The sequence below is a fragment of the Protopterus annectens genome, chromosome 2.part2 (assembly GCF_019279795.1).
Source record: "Protopterus annectens isolate FY-2018-M chromosome 2.part2, PAN1.0, whole genome shotgun sequence".
Taxonomy (NCBI): Eukaryota; Metazoa; Chordata; order Ceratodontiformes; family Protopteridae; genus Protopterus; species Protopterus annectens.
The window spans coordinates 1,121,309,686-1,121,334,098 of NC_056730.1; the positions used below are offsets into that span (position 1 = coordinate 1,121,309,686).

Genomic DNA, 24,413 nt, shown 5'->3' on the forward strand with positions numbered 1-24,413 from the left:
CCAATCCATAAAGGAGACCACTTCACAGAAATATCTAATTTTCATCCAGTATCAATACTATCCCCATTATCCACAATCATGGAAAGGTGTATTCACCAACAATTAATGAAATATCTACTCCAAAACAACTTCCTCACTCAAACTCAGCACAGCTTTTGGCTTGACTATAGCACATCTACTGCACTACTATCCTTCATAAACACAGATGACCAGGCCATGGATAAAGGATATCTAGTATCTGTACTATTCCTGGACCTATCAAAAGCCTTTGACACAGTATCACACACTTTACTGCTAAACACACTATCCAAAATAGGTTCTTCCACAACCACACACCAGTGGTTCCAAAGCTACCTACATGATCAGAGGCAAGCTGTGAAATGCTCTTACCACCTCTCCCCCTTGCTACAAAACCCTACAGGATTCCCCCATGGGTCCATCTTAGGACTCATACTTTTCAACATATTCACCAATAATCTATATACCTCTTCTTCCCCAAGAACATGAATTCAATACGCAGGCGACTCAACCTTAATTTGTACCTTCTGTAGTCTCCAAGAACTCCAAATCAAAACCCAACAATCTTTCATAGCAACTGGAGCATGGCTCACAAAGTCCCATCTCTTTCTAGATCCCCCAAGATTTAAAATTATAGTCTTTCACCCTCAACCGAGACCAATTTAATATTCTTGCAGCTGACAAAACCATCTTAGAAAATGTTCAAAATACTAAACTCATAGGTGTTAATATTGATAAACTCAACTTCGATTTTGATCTTCATATCCAACATAATATCAAGACGACATACATATCTTATATATATATATATATATATATATATATATATATATAAACTAGGACTCCCCTACAGAAATAGACAATTTCTTACCACTTCCACCAAGACCACCCTGGCCAAAACCTTTCTACTCCTATCACTATTCTATGGATTCTGTATACTAACTAATCTACAAAATTCCACCAAGACCAAATTAGAGCAATGCTACAACAAAGTAGCAAAGTTTGCAATAAGCTCCAACTACCAAATATGTCACTGTATACCACTAAAAGAATTAAGTTGGCTGGAACTATCAAACCACCTTACCTGTATACATCTAAATGCAACCCACAAATTAGTTGATAGGCCCACAGCCTTCCCTATCCTAGTTAACCTAGTCCAACCTTATAAACCAAACAGAACTCTCAGATCAGTAGATACAAACTTTCTTGATACCTACAAACCTTCCAGAAACCAAGGAAAATCATTTTACTCATACGCTATCGCCAAGTTATGGAATACCCTCCTGCCCACTCTAAGACTAACTCCTAGCCCACCTCATTTTAAAGCCTTCCTAAAAGAACACAAACACATCATGGCTATGTACATGCCTTACTTCAGGCTAATTACTTTTCCATCCTTTAATCTCCTCTTACTTCATTAAACCTCCACCCCCCCCAAAACTAATTCACTAACTATCACACCAAACTTTATGAAACCAAGCACCACTCCATCTTCAGCAATTCACACATATGTCAGGGGTCTATTACCCTGACTGTTCCCACTCCAATTTGATCATGACACTGAAACATACCTTAAGGAAATACTATTTACCCAAGAAATTTATTTCAGTGGTGTACAACTGTAAAATGTTCATACATTAAGGAAATACTATCTACCCAAGAAACTTATCTCAGTTTGTGCATAAATGTTAACGGTAAATATTCTACTGTTACAACACAAACAACGATAACTGACTGCTCATAATGCAAACATTACAGTTCCTATATTTGAACATATTATTATGGTATAACTGTAATGTGTAACAAAGTCAAAATGTGGAAATTGTTTATTATATGTATAACTAAGCTTTTATATGGGACTTTTCTCCTTGGGCCTCCGCTGAAAATGGGTTATATGACCCAGTCAGATCATCCTGGTAAACAAATATCAAATAAATAAATGAATAAATTAAAGTATTAAGGTTGCTGGGGAGGTTACTATATCTTACTCACTTTCCATAATTTCAAACTTTATTTTTCTCTGAACTGCTTGTCAATGTACCTTTACATTTTGTATTTTCCTCAACAAATAATGCTTAAAACTCTCAAGATTAACTGCTTGCACATGCAGACAGCTTGCTACCGTGTGAAAGCAGTCAGCAATGAGACAGAGAGAAAGAGAGAGAGACATTAATGACTTGACGCTGCACAAAGGACTATTACTAAATTTAATTCAGAACAGTATGTACAGAATTCAACTGGCTTACTGCCTTAAGATACAGATTTCTTGTCTAACACTGAAAAGTTTTGCTAATGGAAAAAAGACAAGGTAATATCTTTGTAGATGCAAGAAGCTTAGAATTTGTCATGGCTTTCATCATTTTGTCTTATTTTTCAAGGCTCTTTGATTACAAAAAGCTTGTTTATAGCTTAACATTAATCTAGACATCCACCCTTGTAAAAAAAGGAATTTATCATCTTAATTCTACATCTAATATAGTCAGTACACTTTTACATCCCAACCCCACCCCAACAGCCCCAAAACACAGCATTACATTAACTTAAACTTACTTCTTTCCAGCCTTTCTTCTCTTGTTATACTGTAAAGCCTATATTTCTTACAACTAAAAATACATACTTGTTTACTTTAATATCTTTAAAACATACAAGAGTCAATGAAAAGACCCCCACCCTACACACATTTGAAACACCTCTGACTGCATACTATATCAAACTGCTTTTCAATATAACATGCAGTTTATATTATTAAAAGTTTTATACAAATGCTAATAAGAATGCCATTTGTTTTACATACAGTTACATTTTCCCCTTTAGAATCCTTCTAAATATTAAAGACATATGTTGAGTACATGGTTAACAGTCTGCCCACAATTTTTTAACAAAGTTAATAAAGGTCCAGTCTTTTCTCAGCCACTTTTATTTGCAAAGCCATATTTAATTAAAGTGACTGATGCTTTATAATCTCACATTTATTCACTAACTTCAGTACTGCTGGTCTTCTTCCCCATCATCTCCATCTCCCAACACTAGACTCTTGTTCAAATCCAAGACAATACTAACCCTGCTATACAGGGGCCCAGAGAAGTAAATATTGTGGGAAATAATTTCCAGGGAATTGTTATGGCTAGGCTTGCATAGGCCTTAGGGCTGATAGCCTAGTACCAACCTATGAACCTATGAACTATTCTACTTGACCCTTGTGCTTTTTCTCTCTCTCTCTCTCTCAATCATTTTCTTTTGGAACACTGGAAAAGGTTTCAATGGCAAACCCTCTCTATGGGCTCTACTGGCAGAAAAATGAGAAGCAGAATCCCCTTCTGCTTGGCAATCAATTTTGTTGGATACACGTTTTTATTTCCTCCTTAGCCTGTTCTGCATCAAAATGTCTTTGATCCTTCAGGAAAAATACTCTGAAGAAAACTGGCTGCAATATCTTGAATCTTACACCTGCTTCTAGACATTTCCTGATTGCTGGGATAAATTTGCTTCTCTTTGTACTGGTGTACAGTTTCAAATACTCTGCTGTCTCTAGTTTTTAATACGTTTCCCTTCAGCTAGAGTTTTGTCAGGATCAACTCTTTCTGCTGGTACGGTTGTATCTTTTCTAATAAATGTCTTGGCTGCTTTCTCATGGCCAGAGTTGGAGCATACACTTGATATGCCTTTTCAATTACCAAATTGTACAGTTGAACAACAGTCTAGTTGCTTATTTGTGCTTTCATAAAATTAATCCAGTCTCTTCCTTCCAGTTTCCCTGGAATAGCAGACAATCTTAAAGTTCTCTCTGTATGCTCCATCTAACTTAATTATTTTTTGAAAAAGCTTTTCTTGAGAAGCCTCACACTCAGACAGACTTTTACTCATTTCAGCCTCTGCTTTTGTAGTTGTATCAGTTCATCTGAACAGCTAGTCAGTTTCTTCTCTTTTTTTCCATTTTTTGAGTTGATATACATTTTCAATATTTCATTCATTTGATTCATCTCTGTGTACAATTGATTTATATTTTCCTCTGAACTACTGGAAGCCATCTCTTAAACCAAAGTTGAGCTGCTTACTGCTTTACCATTTGCAAGATCTTCACAGACAGTATTTTCTCTTCACCTTTTCTAGTTGATTTTCTTTCTTTCACATTCATTTCTTTCTTTGCTAGCAACTAGGAAGTCTACCTACTAGCTAATAACTGAATTTTGCCCAAATAACAGTTTCAATGGCACCCTCTTTTCTCAGTTCCTGTTTTCATACTGGGAGAGCTGAAATTAATCCACTCATTCTGGAAGTGCTCTGCATCAGTTCTATCTTGAACACTAATTTGTGATATATTTGTTATATCCTCTTCAGGGGTGCTTTTATTTTACTTATTTGCTAACAAGGTAAAGCATCTATGTCTCTTCTCAACAGTGACATTGAAGTATTATGTGGTTAAGTTACTTAGTCAGTCACAAAGTACAAAAAGACAATGTGGGAATTAAACCCAGGACTACACACTGGCTGTATTGTGCACACGAATAAAGCCTTGACTAAGACCCTGCAGACCTGAAATCCACCAGCAATTCAGGCACTGATGAAGCTGGAAGTGAGTGGCTGATGCTGGTTCCCCCATTCTTCAGATGGGGAGGAGGCAATCTGGCACAGTGCAATGCCAGTACATACTGGACAGAGTGGTGCAGACAGCATGTGACGTGTTTAGCAAGAGACATGCACACACTGTCATGCTCCTTTTATGTGGCAGCCTTCTTTGCAAATGTGAAGATATTACACATCCTCCTGCAACTACGCAAACACCTCAGCTACTATAGGTGGGACAAGGTTCTCATAAAGGAAAAAAAATAACCCACCATGGATGTGTGGATGATAGACTCTTGGGTCATTTCTGACACTGCCAATGCTCAGTGAAGTAGCCAATGGAATGGGGAATGAATGTACTCAAAACTATTAGGATGGGACAGATGACTAGTAGGCAACAAAAAAAAAAAGACTACTTACTGATTTTTTTTTTTATTAGCAGCTTAAATCCTTAATGCTCTGTATTCCCTTTCAGCAGGTCATACTGACATAGTCAAAGTCACTGATAAGTCATAGCAAGGATGGAGTGAAGAGAGCTGCTTTCTCAGGCACAACTAGCTAGAGGGACATTACCGGTGCTTTTGAAAAGGAGCTGATTGATCCCTTAACACAAGACCATTCTTGTTGACCATTTAAGCAGCCACAATCCTTTTACTGTGGCTGCTTAAATGACTGTTAGTGTGTGAAAACTTTATAAAGGAGTTAATGCCGTACTGTTACAGTGTAACAAATTGCTGGTTACACTGTCCAGATTGTTAACACTTCAGCGAGAAAGTGCTGAGGAAGCTATGCTCCTTGAGTTTGGATTGGGGGTGCCAAGTATATTACCCAGGACACAAAATAACCATGCTAAAGGTCTGGGCAATGAATAGCGACTTGGTGTCTGCACCTTTGGAAAGGTATTCCAACACCATGCAGGAAAGGAAACATCAAACATGGAGCATATTTACAGGACATGAAAACCAAATCTAGGTATGGGAACACATCCAAACTGAAAAGACCTTACAATACTGTCTTGCAAAAGCGGTTACAGTTGCACAAGCAATGTGGGCAGTATACTACACAATAAAAGGGTGCATTACACTTCGAACATTAGTACTGCATATGCCAGAAGGTACTGCAAAACAAGCCAGGAAGTGACCATGATTACCATGAACAGAACTCTGACCTTACTGAGACGCTTGTTCTTAGCTAGATGCTTAACAAAACACCACAAATAAGCAAGCCAGTCAGAACAGCAACAGCATCAAAGTCTGACATATCAAAATGAACCAACAGCACAAGAAAAAATATTTGGGTTTCCAGGGGTTCTTGGAGTCAGTGCAATAAACCTAACCTTTCTGCATTTATGTATTGTTATAGAGGTTGACTGTGTGGCTACAGTACTACAGCAGAACTTGAACATTTAGAAAAATAAACGAGAGGACAGATTTGGTCAACATAAACTTTACACAAATTCAGAAACAAAATTATGATACATAAAAACATCTTATCCTTGTAAATAAATAAATAAAGTAAGTAAGCAAGTAAGTCCCTACACTGCAAAGCAGGCCCAAGACAGCCAAAACATGCAAAGAAAAACGAAAGAAAGAGGGGAAGAAAGACATAAATGGCAAACAAGTTCTTCCTAGATTTTACATGCTTTTTACAAGATCACAGGATCATAGGAAGTTACTAGGCTAATGGACCTAGAGCCTTTTTCAGTCTAGCCAATTATGCCCCAAATTTCCCAATTATCAATGCTCATGGGCTAGAACAGCTTTGGTATATGCCTGTGACCTAGGACATCTACAAACTGCCCCTGTCTATAAGGGCCACAGGCAACAAGCTGGGGTGAACTTGTGATTTCCCATTCAATGGTCCAAAATGCATTTGTAAAAGCTTAGGGAACAGCTGTTTCACATGAATGGGGAGTCTGTTCCAGAGAATGGGTAATCTCTGAAACACATACGTATCCCCTTCAACATGTTTTCTTTATGACACAGACAAGGTTTAGATCCTTAGAGTGATTAATTCTAGTGCTGTTTGTTCTGCTAATGTGCAGCACATCTATCAGGGCTGGATTGGAGAATGCATTGTAGGTTAGGTATAGCTTGCCCCTCAGTAGTCTGCATTAGACTATGTACAGGGACAGGGCTAAATGAATTCCCCTCAGAGGAAGAGAATACAACACCAAGCATTACTCACACAAGTTTTCCATGCTGTGTATTGAATCTCCTACCTATCTTGTTACACAACCTAAACAGCACAGTGTTAGCTGTCGGCACCACAGGAAAAGTCTAAACAATGAATTGAAGTTTCCCTGAATGGGAATCAAACGTGGGCCGCAGCAGGGAGAGTAACGAATCTTAACCACTAGACCATCCTGGACTTCAGAAAAGAAAAGATACATGGAAAATTACAATTACGATCTTGCTGACTCTCTTTCTTTCTTATGAGACAATGTTGTGCTGAGTTGTGTCATGAAGAATAAGTGAAAATGGCAAATGGCACGATATTTTGAAAGAAACACATTTTCTAGTTTCTACTACATTTTGCAAAAACTATGATACTCTAGTTGAAACTTTATAATATGATATTACATGAAACAATAAATCAACTTAAATTCTAAAGCAGTGGGTCTTTAGTATGAAACAAATGTTATGTACTTACCATAATGATGGATCCTTTTACTCCAGTCCATCCAATATGACATATGGGTCCACGAGCTCCAGCTCAGATCTGATCCAGTTGATTTACTGCTTTAGCCTCAAGCCCTGCCTAAACTTTCTCCCATAATGCTCTACTCTCCCCTGACTAACTCAGATCAGGTTTAATGCCTAGTGCCAAGAGCAACTGCACTGCCTTTGACACAGGATGCAGATCTTTAGAAGGACATAATGGCAGGGGGAAGGAGGGCAGGCTATTATATCGGACAAACTGGAATGAAAGGATCGATCATTGTGATACGTGCATAACTTCTGTATCCTATTCATTCAGTCTATCCGATCTGCCATATCGGTCAAAATCCCCAGCTATCAGAATCCAGGGAGGCCTTAAAACAAGAGACCCTACAGGATGAAAGCCCCGAAGGAAGCTATGGCTCCAGACATATGGTCTAATTTGTAATGTTTGACAAAGGTAAGGGCTGAAGACCAAGTAGCAGCTTGATAGATTTCATCCATGAAAAATGCTGTTGGAGGCTGCTCTAGTGGAATAAGCCTTTTGGTTTGGTGGGCAAAGATTACCTTGAGAAGTACAGATGAAGGAAATACAATCCAATTGTCATCTATATAATGAGATCTTAGAAACTTTCCAGCCTAGTTTATGGGCAAAAGAGACCAATAACAGTTTCTTTTTTTTTTCTGATGGGTGCTGTCCTGTGAAGGTTGAAACAAAGTTGCCTATGAACATTTATAATACTCAAAAAGTATATACCTTTGTTTGATAGTCTGAAAAAAAAACAGGGAGGTGTATTGGCTGTGAGCAATTTGGCTCAGAAGCCACTTTTGAAAGTTAAAGTCTTAGTAAGAGAAACCATATCTGTCTGTGCCAGAATGGGGTCATGAGGATCACCATTGCCTTGCACAAATGGATTTCTGTATGAATATGGGGATGAGAGGCGTTGCAGGGGGATAAGCGTAAAGTAATCTGGGAGGCCAATGACTGGACAAAGCGTTCCTGGGGTACTGTCCCTGTTAAATGAGCGCAGTGAACTATTGCCTGCACATGGTGCTCTGTGGGGTCACAAACAGATCACAGCATGATTTACCCTAGCAAAGGAAATTTTTGCATGCTATCACTGGATTCACAAACTACTCATTGAGGTTTCAGCCTAATGAGAACATGCAGCCATGGTGCAAATAAACAAGCCAAGAAAATCAGCATGCACAGGCAGTCATGTTGCAGGCTAAGTGAGTTACCTTAAGAGAAGGGGAACTCCAAAAGGAAGGGTAGCTCACTTTACAGGTCTATCAAGATGACCAGCTACCTACTTCCTAATTTTTGTCACTGGGGAATGGATGTGCCAGTTAGGTTCCCAAACAGAAACAGATGAGCTATAGGACTCTGACGTAGCCTGGAGATGCCTGGCCCTCATTCCGAGGAATGCATGTGCCAAGTGGGTGCAAATAAGGGTGTCAACAGACGAGGCCTAGCAGAGATACAAAGAAAATACAGGAACAGTGTAAAACACGCTGCACTTCTAATTTAGGAATACAAGATTATAAAATAAATACTAAATACTCGAAGTGTGGTCATATGCCTTTCAAAATTGCTGGCCTGCATTTTGAAGAAAAACAGTTTTGAAACAATATATTGACAATTAGAAAGAATGAATTAATACATAATGACTTTCAGACATTCTAAAACAATTTTATACAACATATTTTGAACTTTATTTGGTAACCAATTCAAAGATAATTTCAGAAACCATTCATTATTTCCTTGCTTTGTATAGTCTTAAACCAATTCTCATTTCACTCTTACATGACCTTGATAAACCCTTTAAAGAATCTTAAATTAGTCAATGCTGTTAAAATTAAAGATAAAAACCTTTGGTCCTGATGGACTCAATACCCAGTTCCACAAAAATGCAAATCTCTGATAACCTCTGTACTGGTAGCCCTGAATAATTACGTGCATATACATGAAAATAAAAGCCAAACAGAATTTTTTTCATTATTTCATTCCTAAATGTAATGCTGACCCCTTACTTACAAAGAACTATCATCAGATCTTTCTGATTAATTTCATTATTAAAATACTGAGCATCATTATGGCTATGGGATTAAAACCCATTATTAACACTATATGTTGAAAACAGATCTAGTACCACCTGTAACCTGATTTTCTATAACAATATAATAACAGCTATGAATGAAAAATTGAGCTGTGATGTAATTTATATATATTTAACTTCAGCATTTGACAGGGTCATACACAAAACATAAATCAATAAATTAGAACAACTATGTATTGATTTATTCTTGATAAGATCGATAGCTGCATGACTTACAAATAGGACATGGCAAGTATCATATAACAATAGGACAATTGAAACTCTTGGTTACAGTCAGGATTTCCCACAGGGCTCTGTCCTAGGCCCTTACTTGTTTAGATTGTATCTTTCAGACCTATCTTCTTCATCTGGGGTGTTCTACAGTCTGTATTGCAGATGACGTGAAATTAGGATTAGGTAAACTGATTACATATGTTACTGCCAGAGCATGTCTGCAAAAGAACTTGACTAAATTGACAGTTTGGGCACAGGAGAAAATATGCTGATAAATAGATTAAAAATTAAGCATATGAGATATGGGACACATAAACTGAAAGGTGAATATTTAATACAGCACACAGTGATTGAAACTGTAGACTCATTTAAGGACCTGGGCATGTGGGTAGATCCAGCTTCGAGTTTTTCTAATCATATCAACCAAGAACTATAGGTTGAATAAAAAGATTTATAAAGTCTAGGAAATCAGAAATGACGAAGTCATTGTTTGTTAACTACATTAGATCCAAACTTCAGCATGGAATAGCAATATGAAAACCTTAAACTGTAAAGAGTACAGCAGAAATATACCAAGGGCATCCATGGATGTGAAAATTTAAGTTATTATGAAAGACTAAAATATCTGAACTTGTACAAGGTCACTTATAAATATTTAAGAGATGATCTTACTAAGGTGTATATGGCATTTAGAGACAACTACTTCTGGGGGGCAGCCGCGGTGGTGCAGCGGTTAGCATTGCCACCTCACAGCAAGAGGTTCTACAGTTCGATCCTCGGCTGGGGTGCCTTTTGTGCGGAGTCTGCATCTCCTCCCTGTGGTTGCGTGGGTTTCCTCCGGGTGCTCCGGTTTCCTCCCACATCCCAAAGGCATGCTGTACGTGGATTGGATACTCTAAATTGGCCCAAGGCGTGAGTGCTTGCGTGTGTGCCTTCCATGGAAGGTTGGGCGCCGAGCTGGCAAATCGACACCATAAAACTCCACTGCCAATCATGAGCGGACAGGTGATCCACTGTGGCGACCCCTAACCAGGAAAAGCTGAAAGAAGAAGAAGAAGAGACAACTACTTCTGGGAGTGTTTGGGGTTGTCAAAAATTAGTAGAAAATCATCAGACAACTTGTGTAAAAGATTCTATAGGAATGAGATGTGTACTAATTGGTTCTCTGAGACAGCATCTAATATATGGAACAGACTACCAAACTGCATTAAAGCAAGCATTAGTTTAGATATTTTTAGGAACAACCTTGACACTTGTTATAGGAACAACTGTTTTGGTATACTGGCAGGCTAGAAGGGCATTAATGCCCGTGCTTGAAATATTTGTATGTATGTAACACTATTATTTCAGACTTTCATCCAGTTTCATGAAAGCAAAACAAATGGAATACAATAATAATAATACTGGAGTTAAACCTGTATTGTACATAATGAGGGATGTCTTTGCACTTTATTCTAGTAACACAAATTATATTTTCCCATCTTCCTTATGCTGGTTATCTGACACCTTACACACTATGGCATGTACTTCTATTTAATTAACTGGCATTATTGTATCTACTATTTAACTCAATTCGAGTAAAAGACAAAGCAGTCCCTGATCGTTATACCTTTTTGTTTCTTGAATCTAGTCAGATCATCTTCCATCCCTTGATAATGGGCAGAACACACACTAAAAATTACATAAATGTTACAGCATTCACCAATGACCATTTTAATTTATCTGCACAATCCAAACATTTCTCTCAAATATCTGCTGGACCTCATAGTTACAGTTAAGAATGCATTTATAAACTTAATCTTGACAAACCTGCATTACTTTCACCTTACCTCTGCACTGAAAGAAACAGTATGCAAGTTTTCAATTAAACTGCCATTTCACCTGTAGAAATAAAATATTTGCAGATTACATATAACACACAGTTAGGGCTATTATTTCAACAGAATACAGTAAACACAAGTGGAAATCATATAAACTGGATCTGACCAAGATGGAGTAAGATTCAATGTGATTAAATGTAACCTTTCATCAAAAGACTCAATCATAAAAAATTAATTAATTACCTAGGTTGACTGATTTTATTAATAATACAATTCCAGGGATTCTACCAGAATACGTTAAGATGTTTAACCCACTGTCATCATTTGATGAGGAACAACTATAGTAAGCCTTGAGAAACTCATTGATTCTACAGTTAAGGGAGCATCTAAAGATTCCCATTATCCATCTATACTACAACATCTCCACATTTATTATATTACATATTATAACAGGTTTAAAAAAAACTCCTGGCCATAAACTATCACCATAGGCTAAATCAAGTCAGACTTCCACCACCAACGCTAAGCTGCATCCTTCAGCGTTATCCTTCATTATATTATCATCTCAGATTTACAATGGACTGGTCTTAAACATGTTGTCAATGACATTAGAAAATTTATTAGGAAATATGATTTAGAGACAAAGTACACTTTATGACTCCCTTTCCTTAATAACCTGGACATAATGATTAATAGTATACCATTACTGTGCTTTGAATTTCCCCTCTTTAGAAGGCAGCCTGTTATTGTATACCTTAAAGTATTAAGCCTGAGTCTCTTCCACCAAATTAATGAATATATAGGGCTTGAAATCCTACCATGTTTCTTTCCTTAACTTATTAACCATAGCCGCTACTAAACTATTATGAGCAAGTCGCATTAAAAAAGTCATGACTTTAATGTAGCGCCAACCTGTTTTCTAAAGCTGAAGAGGTCACAATCAGTTTCAATTATTTATGACACTGTGATTCACAGGAGGGAATGCTCCCCATTTAATGACTCCAGGGACTAGACTGGTCTTTTATCAAATGAGAATATGTTAAATGACTGGCACACAATATGGAGGGGCCTTTAAGTTAACAATTTCCAAAATATATTCATGATCTTATATAAGGTATTTATTACACCACATAAATTAGTCTATTTTGGAATTCTTATATCTCCTGTGTCTTCTGAACCAGTCAAATTGCTGACACCATTCCTATACTTTGGCAATGCTCCAAGCCAGAACTTTGTTGGCTGAACCTGTGGAGGGATCCGGGCAAAGTAACTGCTGCACATGTTGTTCGGGTAGGAGACAAACAAGTTACAGCAAGACTGGCCCCAGCGATTTAAGATTTCATTTGACTGCTGTTGTATTGATGGATCGCTTGTGAAGCAAATGAATGGGCCTGCTACTACACTGGAAGTTCCTGGAATGTGCACTGCCATCAGAAAACGATGGGAAGACATTGCCCAGTGCCAAACCCTCATAGGTTCCCACCTGTTTGCTGATGTACCGGACCAGTGACACGTCTGTCTGGATTACACTCACATTTTATTGGAAGAGAGTCTTGAAGCGCCTGCAACGTCAAAAGAACTGCTCTCATTTCCAGAACAATGATGTGGAGATTGGTCTCTAAGGGTGTCCATGTACCTTGAACAGTCTTCCTCTTGTAATGTCCCCCCAACCAAAACGGGAACTTTCTGTGGTAACTTCTGCTATAGGTGAAAGTGTAGAAAACAGATGACCTGTTTTCAATGTTGAAGAAGACATCTGTCATTCTATGTGGGTTCTGCATACTTAGGTCAACCTGACTGGAGTGCTGAGGGGATGAAAACACTGAGACCACTGGACTGAGACAGTCCACTGCTAAAACCTCTTATGGAATCTGGACATGGGAACAAGAATGATGGCCAAAGATATCAGTCCTACGGGTCTTAGAATTAAGTGTGCTGGAAGGGATGGACTTTCTAGTACTTGTGATGCTATTTGGTGGAGTGAATGAACCTGTGCGGAGGTAAGGTGGCTATCTAAATTGAAGTGTTTAGGTAGCATCTGATGAATTCCAGATTCTGAATAGGGAACAGTTTGTTTTTCTATCTGTTCACCATAATTCCCAGACTGTGAAGTGACCAGAGTAAGAGATCCCTTTGCAGAATTAATACATCCTTGGTCAGAGAAGTAAGGAGCCCTTGCAGTCTGAGATAAGCTGTTACTACTGCTGCCATACACTTGGTAAACACCCAGAAGGGGGGCTGTGGTGAGTCCAGAGGGTAGAGCTCTGAAATGGAAGTGAATGATTCCCAGATGGAAATGGAGTAACCTCCTGGAGAGTGTGTGTGTATTTTTATGTGATAATAGGCATCCTGGAGATAGACATCCAGTCATCCTTTTAGAGTACAGGCAAAATGGACTGAACTGTGACCATCTGGAATTTAGTCTGTTTCACATACTGGTTTAAGTGGCTTAGGTCGAACAACGGCTTTAAGTCCCCTGTCTTTTTGGGAACTAAACAGAGCCTGGAGTAGTTACAGATTCCTATCTGGTCTAGAGGGACCTGCTGGACAACTCTTTTTTCCAACAGCTTGTTTACTTCTCCTGTTGAGGCATCTGAGTGGATGTACTAAAGGAATCTTTACTTTTTCCTAAGGCACTGTTAGAAGTGGTATTGAGCATCTTCTTGTAATTACCCTTAACACCCAAGAATCTAAGGTGATGGCCCACCAGCTTTGAAGGTGCAGGGATATGTGCTCCTCTAGACTGCCTCTAGAGTGTGGAAGTCAGGTAACCCTTTAGGAGTGCTGGAAGGATTTCACAGAAAAGGGTCCTAGAAATCCTCAATTTTGTGGTCCACTTCTTCTTCTTGGTCAAACAGAAAGGGATGTTGGTCCACAGATGCATTTTCCCCAGAATAATCCCTGTTCCTTGAGGCTTTTGGAGCTGGGACTTCTATATCTTGGGTCCCTACCCCAACATCCTTATTGATCTAGTGGCTCAGCAAGCCAAGAAGGAGGCTGATACAGCACAGCCTGTAATGAGGTGGTGATGTTCTCTACTCTATCAAAGGGGACAGAGCTAGGAGAACCCCCAACCCTATCTGCATTCGGGGGAATTTCCACATCATCCTGTTGAGCCTCCTGGTAGAATGAGCAGACCTGGAAGATGGAACTGATGGAGCCCTGGAGCATTGTTGAGGAATAGGGGAATGGGGCCAAGCACAAATCAGATCTGGAACAAACATCCTGGATGGAAATGCAGAACGGATCCAAGGCTTTGGATGCAAGGGATTCAGCATTTCTGGTGATGAACCCATTTCGTCTGTGGGATCCAGAGACCATTTTTTAGCTTTTTTTAATGTCCTTCTCAAGAGACTGATCTTTAATAGGCTCCTTCGACTTGGTAGCTTTTGTGTCTTTTTCTTTCTCCTTCGGTGCTAAAGAAATTGGGAGAAACCACTGAGACCCTGAAGTGAATGGAAGAAATCTCTTTAAAATAAGTTTGTCTTTTCTGCTCTGAACAGCTTTATGGCCAATTCAGCTTCTGCCGCTCCCAGACAATAAACACACATCGAATGGGGGTCCTGTGAAGGGATTTTGTGGTCACACTTTCTACATCGTTTTGAAACTTTTATCAGACATTTTTAGAAAGCCTGAATTATACTCAGGAAAATTCACTTACCTCAGAAAATGCATTAAGCGTAAAACCATATTAAACTTTAAAGAACTGCTGTGACTGTGATAACTACAATAAGCTATGCAAAGTTTTTTTTATATTTACATCTACAGCTGTATATATGCGTTTCTGTGGGTTTCCTCCGGGTGCTCTGGTTTCCTCCCACATTTCAAAGACGTGCAGCTGGAGCATTTCTCCCCAGGCCTCCGCTGAAAATTGGCTTCATTCCAAGTCGGACTTTCCCAGTAAACAAATGTTAAATAAATAAACAAAAATATACGTAAAAGGGGAGTAGAAGAAAATAACGGAAAAAAAGAGTATAATATAAATATAGAAGATGAAATGAAATATCACTTATTCAACACAAGCGCAGAGCGCCTCTGTGTTTGTCCAGTTGAAGGAACAGATGAGATGTGACATAATTTGACAGTGGTGAGGGAATTATGGGTAGGGGAGAAGTCAGAGCCCAGACCCTAAGTTTTGAAGTTGCCGAGACCAGCTGACCACATGTGGGCAATAAGGTTTAATTTCAGCTGAATGCAATACGGGGTGCTTAGGCGGTAGGATATGCAGATGTCTTGAGCAATAGTAACATATCTGTGGCGTAAATGATGCAATAATAATGCACAATGGCTGGACTTTATTTTTGTTTTATTTATATCTTCTTGACTGGAGAAATGTAGTGATCAGGGCTGTGGTCAAGATGGCTAACTGAAAGCAGCAACTGGTGAAAGCTCTTTGACTGAAAACCTTTCCCAGAAAGAAAATTTAATCAAAAAATTAAAATGTGAAGATGATAAAAACAAAAGGAAAACACTGGCAGATTCCTGCTCTAAGATTTATTTATACAATTAAGCGCTTTCGTCCATGGTAATCGGGACTTCTTCAGAAAACACAGCATACCCAGCCCAACTCAATTTATACCCCAATTACATCATGTGACACATCAATTATCAATCACTTTCCTACAAGTATATCAAAACCCTTAGACAAAACATTTTTTAACATGTGAATAACAACTATTAAAAAAATCTGTTATTGTAAACACTATAAATCAAGCATGTGAAAATACTTGTTAGCTAATTTTATTCATTAACAGTCAGAGAAAAGATTTATAGCTTCACGTTCTTCAAAAGCTATAGTTTTTTTCTGTCAGAATTTCAGCTATCTGGTTAAGAGAGAAGAAACTTCAACATTAGTAAAGCTATCCAGTTAATACTATCTAATTATGTAGGATGTATTACTTAAAACGGACAAACCTGATGCAAAACTAGAAAGTTTCAAAGAAGAGACTAAAAAGAGGATGGAACGTTTTTAAATTCGTATGAAACACTAGGGGGCGCAAATCAGCAGTAGGGAAAAGAGTGTGAATGACCATGAAGGCAGAATAACTGAAGGTGAGTCTAAGACTGAATTTCTTTTAAAACAAAATAACTGGCTCATAGAAAAACTTGATGATTTAGAAAACAGACCGAGACAAAATAACATTACAGTTTATGGTACACCTGAAAAGTATGAGGAAGACAATACAATAAACCTTTTAACCACCTGGCTACATAAAACATTATCTACCTGAAACTTCTTTTGGAATGGAAAGAGCATGTAGATCCCTGACATCACCTTCTAAGATGGAAAACTCACCACCACACTCAGTTATAGTTAAGTTCATGTTTAGTTTAGAAAAAGATCAAATATTAAAAGCGGCATGGTCCAGCCTATTAAAATAGGTGAACAAGTAGTCAGATTTGACAATAGACGTACTAAGCCAGCGCTGTCAAAAAATACACATAAATATACAAAATAATACTCAGAGGCTCTAAATAAAAACCTGCAAAAGCATCACAGACCTCCAAAGCAGACACCCAAAAAACTTGCATCTCCCGTCACAAACCACACAACACATAAAACACAAAATCAGTGTGCCGCACAATCACAGCCCTTAAGGCAAAATAACATACTTAACACACTAGTAATAGGTGACTCTACAGTCAGGTACACTGATGTCCCACTCACTAGGCTGGACAAGGAGAAGGTTACTGTTGGCAGCCAGAATCCGCCGCATAACACAAGCACTCAGGTCCCTCCAGAACAAGTACAAATATGACTCTGTCATTGTTCATGTTGGTGTGAATGACCTGAGATGTACCTCCCTGGACTACCTGAAAAAAGACATGGAAGAGCTCTCTGATCATGTAGCCCAGGCGGGTATGACCCTGACCCTGAGTAGCATCCTGACCTCACCAAGAATGATACCACAGTATAAAGAAAAAATTATCAATTTCAACAATTGGCTAAGCTTCTGGTGTCATTCAATGGGGATCCAGTGTCTGTCAGCCTGGGACGACATGCTCGACAGGCCCCGTTGCTTCGCAAGAGACAGCTTGCACCTGTCACTCATAGGCTTTCGAATACTGGCCAAGGCTCTTGCTGCTCCCATAGTGCCTTTTTTTAGGCAAGGCTCAAAATTCAAACCCACCTCCGTAAACAGCACAAAAAAAAAAAAAAAAGAGGGTTATGCTACTCAACACCAGGAGTTTAAATCTCAAAATGCATGCGCTCCAAGCACTCCTCAGTATGGAGAATGTCGACATCTGTTCAAGGCTCCACAGAGCACCCCAGCACTACTGGGCTACAAATCATACCACACATTTCGGCCACAGAACATGGACTGAAACACAAAAGAAGGGGTTGTATCCATATTCATCAAGGATACCTACACCTCCAGGTTAGTGGCGCAGCATGTTACCTCCGAGATCATCATGTGCAACTAACATCAGGCAAATCTGCAATTCAAATTGTGGCCTGCTACAGATCACCCTCCATGACCCAGGACCACCACTCTGCCTTTCTGGAGACATTGGAAAACATGAAGGTCCTACCGAACACCCTGACAATGGGCAATTTCAATTACCCTACCATTAACTGGGAAAACTACCATTAACTGGGAAAACTACTCAAGTACAAACTCCCAGGTCCAGCGCTTCCTGGAATTTATCAACTCAAATGCCCTGGATCAGCTGGTAAACTCCCCTACCAGAGGTGAAAACATATTGGACCTGGTCATCACCAACATGGGTGACAGGTGTTCCACTCTAGAGGTCAACCCATCACTGGTTAGATCAGACCATAAACTAATCACTCTGGATGTCCACACCCCACCACCACCCCCAAACTAAGGAAACCACAGTAAAAAACTTTTCTAAAGCAAACTTCACCTTACTTAAGACAGAGGTGGTAAGTTTCACAACCACCACACTAAAGGATAATGCTGCCCAAGATGCAGAAACCTTTACAAATGCACTCTATGAGCACCTACAAGGATGCGTGGATCGTGCCATCCCTAGCAAAACCAAGACTCACTCCCCTAAGAGAAGGAAAACAGTCTGGTGGACCCTTGCCATAAACAGGCTATACAATAGAAGGAGGAAACTAGTTCAGGAAAAAAAGCAAATCCCAAGAAGGAAAGACATCCCTGATCAGTATCAGTAAGAAACTAAGGTCCCTCATAAAATCCTCCAAGGTTAACTTCGAAAGAAAAATAGCCAAGGATTCGAAAGATAACCACAAAGCCTTCTTTAGCTATGTCAAGAATCTAAGTGGCAACTCACAGATATGCTCTGAGCTAGTGCAAAACAGCACAAAATATACTGAACCCACTGATATTGCCAACATCCTTGCAGACAGATTCAGTGCAAACTTCACCCCCCTCTCATTCCCAAAAGGGCCTACAACAATACCGGAAAAGTGTAGTGTCCCGGAAATCACAGACGCACAGGTGAAAACAGCCCTTTCAAAAGCCAAAAGCACAGTGTCAATGTGAGCCAGATGGGGTCCAGGCTGTGTCTTGCATGAACTACAGAACGAATTAACCCCCCACCTAAACACAATGTTCAACCTCAGCCTCTCCACAGGGTACGTGCCCACAGAATGGCACACAGCAACGGTTATTCCGCTCCACAAAGGAGGGGCCACAACTGACCCTGGTAACTATCGCCCCATAAGCCTGACTAGCCTGGTCTGCAAGGCTATGGAGTGCATCATCATGGAACTCATTAACAAAGACATTGGGAACCTCCAAACACTTGACCTGACCCAGTTCGGCTTTGTTAAGGGCAGATCATGCCTACTAAACCCACAGTCACCAAGGCCATAAATGAGGGGAAGGTAGTTCACACAGCCTACCTTGACCTCGCCAAGGCTTTTGGCACCATTCCCCACTCGGGAATTATAGAAAAACTCACAAGCCTGAACATAAACCCCTATGTCACGAGATGGGTTGCCAACTGGCTTACAGACAGAACTCACACGGTAAGAACAGCGGGCACCAGGTCCAACTCTAAACCAGTCACAAGTGATGTCCCACAAGGCTCGGTCCTGGGACCCCTACTGTTCAGCATATACTTCTCAGAAGTACAGGCAAACACAGGAGGACTATGGCTAACCAAGTTCGCCGATGACTGCAAACTGGGAGCCATAATTGACTCACCGGCTGACACAGACATTCTCCAAAAGGGCCTTACTGAGACGGGCACCTGGTGTCAAAGTCATGGTCTCAAGCTAAATGCCAAAAAATGCATAGTCATCCCGTTTGGAAAAAACAAAACACCCATGAATTACCACATAGGTGGCAGCCCCCTTAATACAGAAGAGGTAATAAGAGATCTGGAGACCCAGGTAGATAGTAATCTCTCCTTTGACAATCATATTGCCAAAGTAGTTAGGAAATCCTTCTATGTAGCCCATCTAATTACTAAAAGGTTCACATCTAGAAATAAAGAGGTTATAGTGCCCCTCTACTCATCACTCATCAGATCCATCATAGAGTACAATGCCCCGTTTGGGATGTACCTCACAAGACACTTCCAACAGCTGGAAAGACCACAAAAGTACCTCGCCAAGAGGATTACTGGTCTCAAACATATGTCCTATGCAGCCCGAATGGAAAAACTCCAGCTGTACTCAGTGGCATATCGCTTACTCAGAGGTGATCTCTGCCTGACTTACAAAGCCATGTCCAACTCAGAATTGATGGACATGCTCCACCTAAAGAAATACAAGTCACTGCGAGCCACTCGCTCTACTGAGCTAAACCTCGCCACAACAATAAATAGAACATGCTGGAGGGATAGATTCCTGTCACAGACACTCACCATGCTTTGTAACAAAATTCCTAACTACATTAGGCAGAGCCCCTCACTAACACTCTTCAAGAGAAACCTTGACGAGTGGATGGGTAACAGAAAATACACTCCTGGGATCACTTCATTGGCTCTTCATGACAGAGGCTCAGTTAATTAATCAATAGGGCGGCGAAAGCTGACACATCCTGGCTAGGTTTACAAATGCCCTCGGGCAGATAGCCTAGTACCTACCTATGACTATTCTAGTAAAGTAATAAGTAAAATCAAAACCAAGAAAATCTAAAGGTATTATTGTTCAATGCAAGGAGTCTAAGCAAAATAAACTCCACTCCCCAGAAGCTCTCTTCACCCTAAAGAATGCTGATGTCTGTACAGTCACTGAGACATGGTTCAAAGCCACACAGAGCACATCGACAGTACAAGGTTATAATGCCTTCCACACATTTAGACCAGCTACTACACAGACAAGGACTAAAGGTGGAGGTGTCTCAATTAATATCAAAAATAAATATACCTCAAGGCTGGTCAAAATGCACTTAAGCTCCTCAATGTTCAAATCACTACAGGCAAAATCCAATACCAATTCCTTGCAAGCTATAGGTCCTCCTCTATGACCTATGAAACCCATACCATGTATTTAAACGTACTGGAAACACTCACCATCCAACCCAATTCAATATTTATGGGTGACTTTAATTACGCCACCATTAATTGGGGATCATAAATGACACCAAACATACAGGTACACAGATTCCTGGATTTTGTAAACAATCTCCTTGGACCAGATTGTCAATACATCAACTAGTGGGGCAACCATACTGGATATAGTCCTCACTAATTTGGGAGACTGCTGCACACCCACGAGTGTAATGTCTTCCCTGGTAAGGTCAGACACTAAAATGGTCTCCATTGAATTAAAAATAAAGCCTAGACCCCTAGCTAACTCTTGAATATTCAGGAAAGTACAGTTGTGTACACTTACCATAAATGTAGATGTTCGAGTGTATTCACTGTTACAGTCATCACACTTGGGTTATCTGCCTGCAGGTAGCCCTCAGTCGACCTGAATACCAGAGACTTAGTATTTCTGCGTCTGATGCTGTTGCTCCAGGATTGACATCAGGTCGTCAGGGGTATAAAAACAGGCAGCTGACATCATTACATCAGTTTTTCTTGCCCCTAATGTCAGGAGACCCCAAATAGGGAGCTAGGTTATGGTGGAGAAAACACCACCAGTAAAAAGTAAATACCAATACCAAAACCCCAGAAAGGGGTTAGTAATAGCCATATATAGGAGAGAGAGAGAAAGAGAGTGAAACCAGGGGGCTGGAGGGTGGGAAACCAGGACTGCAACAGTGAATACACTCAAACATCTACATTTACGGTAAGTGTACACAACTGTACTGTATTCTGCGTGTTTCACTGTTGCAGTCATCACACTTGGGTGGATTCCCAAAGCTGAAGAAGGGTGGAGGCAGTCAAGAAGAATTAGGGCTGGCTAGTATGCCTTGCAAGACTGCTGTAGCAAATCCTGCCCTGGATTTGGAAAAGATAGGCAGGTGGCAATGCTTGGTGAAGGTGTGTACAGAACTCCAGGTAGCAGCCTCCAGGATGTCCCTGGTAGGGACTCCCCTGAGAAATGCTGTAGAGGTAGATGTTGCCCTAGTGGAATGTGTTCTGACCCCCTGAGGGGTTGGTTTCCCATGGTACTTGTAGCAGAAATTGATGCAGTGTGCTATCCATTTGGAAATAGTTTGTTTTGAAATGGCCTTGCCCTCTGCCTCTGTTGCAAAGCTGACTAGTAGCTGGTCAGATTTTCTGAAGGCCTTAGTCCTATCAAGGTAGAACCTGAACTGTCTGTGCATGTCCAAGGAGTAGTGCAGGATCCTTTCCCCTTTATTTTGAGGATTAGGGAAGAAGGTTGGCAAATGAATGGATTGATTGAGAGCCACACTGGACACCACTTTAGGCATAAAGGAAGGGTTAGTCCTAAGGGAAACCCTGTCAGCATGGAAAATAATGAAGGGTTCCACAGCCATCAGTGCTTGTAGCTCAGACACTCTTCTAGCTGAAGTGACGACCAGAAGCAAGGCTGTTTTCCAAGAGAGGAATTTTAACTCTGCTGATACAGCAAATTCAAAGGGGGAAGCGTGAGCTTTTCCAGTACAAAGTTAAGGTCCTAAGCAGGGGTGAGTGTTCTCCTTGGTGGCCTTAAGTTGTTTGCCCCTCTCAGGAACTGTCTGATAAGAGGGTGCGAGAAGAGAGGTGGCTCAGTGTTGCAATGAGCAGAAATGGCTGAGGCATGTATCTTAATGGAGGAGAAGGACAGGCCTTTGTGGAGTAACACTGCTAAGTAATCCAGGATAAGAGGCAGAGAGGGCAGTGTTGTATCATCTCCTTTGGATTGAATCCATGAGCAGAACCTTTTCCACTTATCAGCATAGGATTTTCTTGTACTGGGTCTTCTGGCTTCAAGAATGACATCCAGCACCTGTTTGCTTAAGGTCGCTGGGGGAGAATTCAAGGAATAAGCCAGGCTGCAAGATTTAGGGTTTGCAGTTGTGGATGCAGAATCTGTCCCTCCTGCTGAGGAAGGAGGGTTGGATTCTGGAATAGGTGCCAGGGTAGCACCAATGTCAGGCTGCGCAGGAGTGGGTACCAGTGCTGGCATGGCCAGTCCGGGGCAATCAGAAATGTCCTTGGTCTGTCCTGTTTTATCTTGAGTAATACTCTTGAAAGGAGGGGCAGAGGGGTAAAGACATAGATCGACAGATTTATCCACTGAAAAGATAGAGCATCCACTTTCCAGGCCCTTCTGTGAGGATTCCTGGTGCAGAATTTGCTGAGCTGGTGGTTGTAGGGGGAGGCAAAGAGATCCACCTCTGGGGTCCCCCATTTCTGGATCAGAAGGTTAAAGGTGCTGTGCTCCAATTGCCACTCGTGGGTCTAGGAGATTTCTGCTTAAGTTGTCTGCCAGTAAGTTTTGTTTGCCTGGCAGGAATTGAGCTTGCAGATGGACTTGAATGTCCAAGGCCGTGTTCCACAGGGCCATGGCTAGCCTGCAGAGTGGGTAGGAATGGGTTCCCCCCTGCTTGCTGATGTACCACATAACTGTGGTGTTGTCTGATTTTATTAGCAGTTGCCCTGGAAATATTAGGGATCTGAAAGCTGTCAGGGCATTCTGTACAGCTAGCATCTCTTTTTGGTTGATGTGCAGATGAATTTGACTTGGGCTCCAGTGGCCCTGAATACATATTCTGTCCATGTGTGCCCCCCCCAGGCACAGTCTGATGCGCCTGTGGTTAGGGTCTGGGCAGCTTGGAGTTGAGTAAATGGCAGTCCCTTGTTGTGGTTGCATGCTTCTGCCCACCAGAGGAACTCTGTCCTTAGACAGGGTATGACAGGAATGATTGTTTCCAGGTCCTGAGAATATTGGCACCAAAGGCTTTTTAAGTACCACTGGAGTTTCCTCATACGTAGTCTTGCATATGGAATCAGCAATATACATGAGAGGCCATGAACCCTACGGCTTGCAGTATTTTTCTTGCAGATAGCTGGGTTCTGGTGGCCATTTGTTTGAAGTAGTCTGTCAGACAGACTTGTTTTTCTGAGGAGAGGAATGCATTTGGGAAGTTGTGTCCAAGCTTGCTCCCAGGAATACAATCTTTTGATTGGGTACCAGTTTTGATTTATTTTCGTTGATGGTGTACCCCAAGGAAGTGAGAAGGTTTTTCACAAATGTCAGGTGCTGCAGCAGCAATTCCTGACTGTCCGCCTGAATCAGGCGTCCAAGTATGGGTAAATTTGGATATTTCTCTGCCTGCAGTATGCAATGGCTGGAGCTAGGCATTTTGTGAATACTCTGGGCGCAGTAGATAAGCCAAAGGGAAGTGCAGAGAACTGATAATGCATAGATCCTGCCCTGAAACATAGGTATTTCCTGCATGATTCAATTATGGGGATATGCAGATAGGCTTCTTTTAAGTCTAAGGTGACTAACCAGGCATCCTTGGCTAGCATAGGAAGAAGCTGTTGCAGGGTAAGCATTTTGAATTTTGGTACCACCAGGAAGGTGTTGAGAATGGAAACATCCAGGACTGAGCGCCAAGAGCCCTCTTTCCTGGGTACCAGGAAGAGTCTGGAGTAGAATCCTTGACTCCTCTGTTCTACTGGAACCGGCTGAATAGCTTTGATATTGAGCAGGGAACGTACTTGGTTTTGAG

The 24,413-nt window shown here is 40.7% G+C and overlaps 1 protein-coding gene across 8 annotated transcripts in view; it reads right to left on the minus strand.

Moving 5' to 3' along the window:
- Positions 1-24,413, minus strand: part of APBA1 (amyloid beta precursor protein binding family A member 1) — a 1,810,703-nt gene that overhangs the window by 704,786 nt on the left and 1,081,504 nt on the right. For 6 of the 8 annotated variants that reach the window (XM_044064359.1, XM_044064355.1, XM_044064357.1 and 3 more), the window contains one exon: positions 11,404-11,455. The exons of the other annotated variants lie outside the window; for them this stretch is intronic. The gene's annotated coding sequence lies outside the window, so the exon portion shown is untranslated. The remainder of the gene's footprint in view (positions 1-11,403; positions 11,456-24,413) is intronic. 8 annotated transcript variants of the gene reach the window in all.